Source organism: Mchenga conophoros, linkage group LG18 (assembly GCF_057382185.1).
Source record: "Mchenga conophoros isolate Kocher_MC1m ecotype Shallow Benthic linkage group LG18, M_conophoros_male_GT1.1, whole genome shotgun sequence".
Taxonomy (NCBI): Eukaryota; Metazoa; Chordata; class Actinopteri; order Cichliformes; family Cichlidae; genus Mchenga; species Mchenga conophoros.
The window spans coordinates 16,967,540-16,975,965 of record NC_140543.1 but is presented as its reverse complement, the minus strand read 5'-3'; positions in this window follow the sequence as shown (position 1 = coordinate 16,975,965).

Below are 8,426 nucleotides of genomic sequence, written 5' to 3'. Positions count from 1 at the left end.
TTATGTAGCGTGCCTTAATTAGTCATTAATTTACTTCACCTGGTTTGCTTCTCTAGGCTAGACTGATAGACATCAAAGTATAGCCAAATACTGACCATGAGAACGGTTATTTATCACAATAGTATTATTCCTTTTTTCCTTCGTATTCTGTGTTTTAGTGGCTTTATTTATTTAGTTTTACATTTTTTATTGCAAGTGGAAGTAGATTTCTATATTTAGGATGTTGCGCCTAACAATGGTGTCCACTGGGTGGCGGACTTGCATTAGTTTTAAAGACTCGACATGCGCTTGAAAGCGGATTTCTATACTTGCTTTTGATTTAATTGCAATCCACTTTAATCTTCCTTCTGCCTCGTGGGTCATTAAATGTACCAAACATGTGGATGCTATTAAGCATCATAACATTTATCAACAACACCTCTGAGTTCCATTTGCAGTCATATCCAGTGTTTAGGTGACAATCAGCCAGACATGTAAGGTTATACGGTTTTCCGATAGATTAATGCGCACTGTGTTTATTAAAAATGCATGCCATTATGCGCAAGGTTGAATTAAAGCTTTAACCCCAGCCCCAAAGCCCAGAGTTCATTTTGTTCACAGTAGTATTTTTTAGTGTGACAAAATTAACTCTGCACTCTTAATGGGGCACAGTGGTGCAGAGGATTGGACTGCTGCAAGAAGGCTCGGTAACCCCAGGTGGCCAGCTGGCAGTCTTTTTGCCATCTCCTTGTACCTGTGAAGGTTTCCCCTAACCGCACCACTCTCCTCCCACAGTCCAAAATATGCAAGTTAGGTTTACTGGTGCGGCACGGTGGTTAGCACTGTTGCCGCACAGCAAGAAGGTCCTGAGTTCAATTCCACCATCAGGCCAGGGTCTTTCTGTGTGGAGTTTGCATGTTCTCCCCGTGCTTGTGTGGGTTCCCTCCGGGTACTCCGGCTTCCTCCCACCGTCCAAAGACATGCAGCTTGTGGGGATAGGTTAATTGGATAATCCAAATTGTCACTAGGTGTGAGTGAATGTGAGTGCGAATGGTTGTCTGTCCCTGTGTGTTGGCCCTGCGACAGACTGGCGACCTGTCCAGGGTGTACCCTGCCTCTCGCCCTATGACAGCTGGGATAGGCTCCAGCGCCCCTCGCAACCCTGAAAAGGGTAAGCAGAAGCAAATGGATGGATGGAGGTTTACTGGTGACTCTTAGTTGCCCAGTCTCTTTGTGGCTGTACTCCACCAGTGCTTTAAAGATAATAGAGCAGAGTGAATGGATAGATTGAAAAAAAAAAAAAATTCAGTGTGATGCTAATGATTGTTTCCTGCCACATCCATCCACCCATCCATCCTTTTGACCTCTCCGGACATGTCCCCTTTCACATGTCAGAATTTATGCTTCAGCTGAACTTTTACAAATGCAAAACTTACATTATTTATGATGATTTTCATGATTACTGCTCTCATTAGCAAACAGAAATCACGTGTTTAAATATAGACTGCTGTACTAACTGTTGAAATTTCCTTTTTCTTTGTGTTTATTTTGAAAAACTTGAAATGGAAAACTTTTCATTTGAGGAGTAATACGACTATTACTGCCAGAAGTAAGGACAAATTAATGGTAGCAGGTAATAGAAGTGAGCCCATAGGTTTTTCACTCTTCTCTTTTAATGTTAAATACTGAATACAGGGAGTGCAGAATTATTAGGCAAATGAGTATTTTGTCCACATCATCCTCTTCATGCATGTTGTCTTACTCCAAGCTGTATAGGATTGAAAGCCTACTACCAATTAAGCATATTAGGTGATGTGCATCTCTGTAATGAGAAGGGGTGTGGTCTAATGACATCAACACCCTATATCAGGTGTGCATAATTATTAGGCAACGTCCTTTCCTTTGGCAAAATGGGTCAAAAGAAGGACCTGACAGGCTCAGAAAAGTCAAAAATAGTGAGATATCTTGCAGAGGGATGCAGCAGTCTCAAAATTGCAAAGCTTCTGAAGCGTGATCATCGAACAATCAAGCGTTTCAGTCAACAGGGTCGCAAGAAGCGTGTGGAAAAACCAAGGTGCAAAATAACTGCCCATGAACTGAGAGAAGTCAAGCGTGCAGCTGCCAAGATGCCACTTGCCACCAGTTTGGCCATATTTCAGAGCTGCAACATCACTGGAGTGCCCAAAAGCACAAGGTGTGCAATACTCAGAGACATGGCCAAGGTAAGAAAGGCTGAAAGACGACCACCACTGAACAAGACACACAAACTGAAACGTCAAGACTGGGCCAAGAAATATCTCAAGACTGGTTTTTCTAAGGTTTTATGGACTGATGAAATGAGAGTGAGTCTTGATGGGCCAGATGGATGGGCCCGTGGCTTCATTGGTAAAGGGCAGAGAGCTCCAGTCCGACTCAGACGCCAGCAAGGTGGAGGTGGAGTACTGGTTTGGGCTGGTATCATCAAAGATGAGCTTGTGGGGCCTTTTCAGGTTGAGGATGGAGTCAAGCTCAACTCCCAGTCCTACTGCCTACTGTCTGGAAGACACCTTCTTCAAGCAGTGGTACAGGAAGAAGTCTGCATCCTTCAAGAAAAACATGATTTTCATGCAGGACAATGCTCCATCACACGCGTCCAAGTACTCCACAGCGTGGCTGGCAAGAAAGGGCATAAAAGAAGAAAAACTAATGACATGGCCACCTTGTTCACCTGATCTGAACCCCATTGAGAACCTGTGGTCCATCATCAAATGTGAGATTTACAAGGAGGGAAAACAGTACACCTCTCTGAACAGTGTCTGGGAGGCTGTGGTTGCTGCTGCACGCAATGTTGATGGTGAACAGATCAAAACACTGACAGAATCCATGGATGGCAGGCTTTTGAGTGTCCTTGCAAAGAAAGGTGGCTATATTGGTCGCTGATTTGTTTTTGTTTTGTTTTTGAATGTCAGAAATGTATATTTGTGAATGTGGAGATGTTATATTGGTTTCACTGGTAAAAATAAATAATTGAAATGGGTATATAATTGTTTTTTGTTAAGTTGCCTAATAATTATGCACAGTAATAGTCACCTGCACACACAGATATCCCCCTAAAATAGCTAAAACTAAAAACTACTTCCAAAAACATTCAGCTTTGATATTAATGAGTTTTTTGGGTTCACTGAGAACATGGTTGTTGTTCAATAATAGCATTATTCCTCAAAAATACAACTTGCCTAATAATTCTGCACTCCCTGTATATTTCAGTCTGGGCTGGTGTAAATGTGTGATTGTGGCTGTTTGCTTAGTAGTGCCGTGTTTACATCTCTAAGCTTGTGTTTGATCCTGGGCTCTTTCCATCCCCGATACATGTAAGCTTTTCATGCTGATGATTAAGATTAAATGTTTATGCTCCAGGCCTGTATTTATTCCAGGTATTGTTGTTGTTGTTTTATCTGGAATGAAAAGTTTACCGTCCAAATTGGCCTTCAGCATGTGATCTATTCATTAAATAGGATATTCAAGGACGAGTTAGAGCCAACGTGATTATAAAAACATATCAGCATTTGACTTTGTCTTTAAAGCAGTGCGGTTACTTTTTTTATTCTTTGAAATTCTCAGCATTGTTGCATCTTTATGATTTTAGTTGGAAAATATTTTCTCCATATAGCAATAAGATATTTCCTAGCACTGGCACGCTAGTGAACGTGTTAGACAAAATTGCAGTCGAAAGCTTTATCAATCTTGTCTGATCCGTTTGTGCATACTGGAGGTCTTAGCTTCTGTATCAACAGCAGTTTATCTGTTTGATCGATGAGCTCCAAGGTACAGGAAGTAAACTGAATACAAATGATTCACATACAAATCTCTCTAAACGGCGTAGCACCGTGTTATGCTCATTCATTTCCATCATAACAAAGCTTTCTACAGCCTTAAACATGTTTGAAGTGACATTTGAAATACATACAATTTATTTCCTTATAGGTGTCTACAAAATGTAGGTAAATTTGCTTTTCTGAAATAGGCACTTTAGGTTGCTTAAGGCAACTGAATTCTCTAATGCTTGAAAACTCTGGACTACTTTTTAAAAAACTTGAATCTGCAGTTCTGTCAAGTGGTATCTGCTCATCAAAAAGCATACATAATTTATATATAGCGTTCAGCTAAAACATTAAAGTCACCGATAGATGATGTAACATTGCATTGCATTGTCTGCTAGAAAACAATGAGCATTTGTGTGGATGCGACTGACTACCCACCTAAATATTGCTGCAGACCAAGCATGCCTCTATGGCAAAAGCGCTCCCAGGTAGCAGCAGCCTCCCCCTGCACGATACTGGGTTTGCACCTCACAGCAAAAGCTGCAAAGCATCCAGCTCCAAAAGATCCAACTTGATTGAGCTTCCATACGATGCTCTAATGACGATGATGATGATAATGATGACAGGTTTCACAGAGGGCCCACTTCACAGCCACACTACAGGAGACGCCCAGAGGTCTAGTGTCCTGTGCCCAAGCTGTTCTGGTGGAAATTAGACAGTATTATGCAATATGGAAAAAAAGTGTATTGCAGAAAAAAAAAAATCCATACTATTTAACTTCACCCCCAACTGGGTGTGGCAGGTAGCTGCCCCTCCCTGTATCTGGTCCTACCAGAAGTTTCTTCCTGTTAAAAGGAAGTTTTTTCTTTCCACTGTCGCCAAATGCTTGCTGATAGGGGGTCATCCGATTGTTGAGGTTTTCTCTGTATTATTTTAGATCTTTACCTTACTATATAAAACAACTTGAGGCAACTGTTGTGATTTGATCGTGCTACAAATAAAACTGAAGTGAACTGAATTAAAATTGAATTGAACTGAGCTTAAGGATTTACTCTTTATCACTGAACAGCTGTCGTAGATTTAAAATTGTCTGTCTTTCTTTTTCTGTTTGAAATTTGCACATTTGTGTTAATCAGTGAATTCTCAGTGTTAACACAAAGTGTTTGAACAGAGCCAAATTTCTTCATAGTGCTGCATTATGCCAGTACTTATTCCAGAGTCCAGGAATTTGTCTTTTCCTGTCGCAAGCACACATTGAGCAGTAGCTTACATATGAATCGGCTTTTATCTCAGAATAGCATTTATGCAAGGTCATTTGCAGCAACTGTCACCGATTAAGTAGCAGCCATTGGATGAGAAGGCCATCTTTTTGTTTCTGTTGTTTGACAGATTTTTGCTGCTGAACTTTTGCAACTCAGAAGAAAAGATGAGAAAAAAAGGTGAATCTGTCTGACTGTCACATACAAAAAGTGAGATGTTGTTCTTTTTTCTTCTTCTTCTTCACAGTTTAATGTTGCTTAAGGCTTTGAAACATATTTGTTTTATTGTATTCTTTTCTATAGAGTTTGTTGCCCCTTAGAATGAAACTCGGCTCGATATCTGCAGTTATTACAGCTCATGTTGTGTCTCAATGATGTATACAAATACATCTGTTTCTGTGAGCATGCCCACACTTTCATTTTGCAGTCATTGAATGAGCAGTCCAAAGCCTTGATAACAACACAGCATTGTGCTTAACATTGGTTATAAAGTCTTAACCCCCACCCTGAAAAAGGCAAGACTAGAAAAAAAGTTCAAACGTTTTGACATAATTTGTCTTATCTAATGGGTAACCTCTGGGTAACATGTGGAGGTGTGTGTGTTGTGGGTGGGTGAGGGGGGGTTTGTTTTACACAAACAAAGTGCGAATAGTTTTAGGTTTAGTGCTATTAAAGGAACTGTACCAGGCTTATTAAATTATTGAGATAAAAAATGTGAATGGAGACCCAGTAAATACTGAATCTTACAGTGCCTACTTATTTAAGCTATTTTTATAGGTTTGTTGTGATTAACTTATTTGTTTTTTCAACTTTAACTTTTTTAACTTTTATTTGCTGTAACAAGAAATGTCCTAGCTTTGAATAACTCTTCTCTTATCTTGTCTTAATGAAGAGTACATAGCCTGAAGTAGAAGGATAATTTCCAACATTACTCATGTGTCTGCTCTGCAGTGGGCTATTTATCATTAGATGGTTACAGTAACACCATATTTCTGCTGCATTTATGAAATTATAGAACAACAATAACTAAAATTGTGTACTTTTTATTACGTAAAGATGAGAACTGTTGTGAAGTGGAGGAAAAATGTCCTGTTTAGAGTGACTTTGCCAAAGCTCTAGAGCTACTTTGTAGTTAATCAAATGAAAAGGAGGCTGGTTTGATATCCAGTAGAGCGATTAGCAGTACGATACCTCTGAAGATACTAAAAGTAAACAAACAATATGAAAGTTTCAGTTTCATTTTCCAACTGCAGATCAAGCAGACCAGCAGCCAGTGTGAGCAAATAAATGTGTCCAAACACTGTGAAATCCTCTGTTTTCCTCCATTACTTTTTTGTAAAATTCATAGTTAGAGGGACTAAAGAAGATTTTATGTGCCTACATCCATACTGCCTGCTGTAATTGAGGTTCAGCAAATTTAAGAGGGTGTTTTTCATAATCATGTGATTCTGTTTTTTGTAAAAGCTACAGGGAGGGATGGACAAGAGAGCCTTAGATTCATTTTGACCTCTTAGTGTGTTGATCTGAGGCAATGGTTCACCAGCCGAGTATCAGTTCCACCACAAGTTGATTTCCAATCCTTTGCAGAGATTTCAGTTTCCAAATCTTCGTTCCATGCATTCAGCTTAGATTGTGAACTCTGGTATGAAAGAGCAGATTATAAAATTGTGATGCGATTCCTTCTTTTAAACAGCCCTCTGTTGTGACATTTTCAGCAGGTGTTAGTGGAGATCCAGTATGTGAATTATGTTGAAGCTCTATAAAGCTTTGCAGCTGTAGAAAGTGAAAAATGCTTTCTATTCAGATTAAAAATGCGTCTCGGTTATTGAAAAGACATGATAACATCAGAGTTTGGATGATAGAGATCTTAAATCTTTCCAAGCCCTTAAGAAGCCCAGCATTTAAATGTAGCATCTGTTCCTGCGGGGATGAAAAAGCGGTTACTCCATATTCTGCAGTGTTGTGACAAAGAGTTTGGCTCTTTAACATATTAGGTTTCAATCACATGTTTTAACAACTGAAGCACCAATCTGCTTTTGCACTTTTTGGCTGTTTAACTATTTTTAGCCAAAAAAACTAACTCTGTTACATTTATTGACTTTGTTCTTATAGTCACAGTAACATTGTTACAAATGTGCTTGTGCCAACTTTCGAAAACTGTATATTGGAAAACAAAGTGCTTAGAGGCTGGGATCACACTTTTAATCTAATCAATAGTTCAGGGTCTGTTATTATGTCTTCATCCTGGCACTGCCCCCTCCAGTGCAGTGTTGCATCTTTGCTTCTCATTCTTTACTTAATGATATATGCGCTCTTAAATGTCATCTGCTTTAATACCGTGTCCAGTTGCTAACAGGGTAATCTGTTCTCAGAGGTGCTTGCCAAATCTCCATAACTTGGGCACTGCATAGAAGGACTTGCTGTAATTGCTCTTTTTTTTAGCTCTGCATCATATCAGGGCGGTTTGCTTGTCATGGGAATTTTTTGCTGAACTGTCGTAATTATAGCTCATTACTTAATGTCCAGCACCGTTTAGAGTCACATAAAGTGGTAGCTGTAATCACGTGCTGTTTTCACATTTATTGTCAGACCAGGTAAAGCTGTGTTAAGAGTACTCTGAAGATTGCCAAAGGTTTTGCAGCCTCGTTCTCATGAATGAGAATGAATCAGTGTTTGTGACTGTGTATACATTTTAATCTAAACTCTTACAATCATCCCAGTGATCTGTTACAGTCAGAGCACAAATAATAGAAACTATTTTCAGTAAGTCTTCCAGGCGGATGCATTTGGTCACATTTCTGGCAGTGCTGCAAGCTTTTATGGACGAATATACAACACATTCGGTTTGAGTCCACAAAAACAAAAAACAATATATGGAACTGTAAACTGGATATCTACCATTTGAATGAAGTATTCTACCGTATATAGAAAAATGGAGGAATATAGATTATGACTTAAAGCTTAATTGTATCACACATTACTTCATCATTGTTTGTATATAATGAGAAAACAGGTTCTCGTGATCGCTAGTAAGCAGTGTTTATGACACAGACACATTATATTGTGTCCCTTATGGTACATAGTCCAAAGCCCAGAGGTGCTTGGGGCCTGGAAATTTTACAGAACATTAGTTAATAGTTTAAAGTCAAATTCAAAGGCTCCTTCAAAGAGAGTACAGTGCTTAGTAGTGCCTTAAATATTACTCTTCCTAATTAATATTCACTGCATTATGCTGTGCATTCTACCATCCACTTGAAAGCCAATTACTGCTGAAAAGTCTCCCACTTTCATGCTGCAACTGCAACAACAGGCTTACCTGCTAGTGTGAATTTAGGTTTGTTAATGTTAACACAGGATGATGTTATCAAAATATAGAAAATGGAAATAA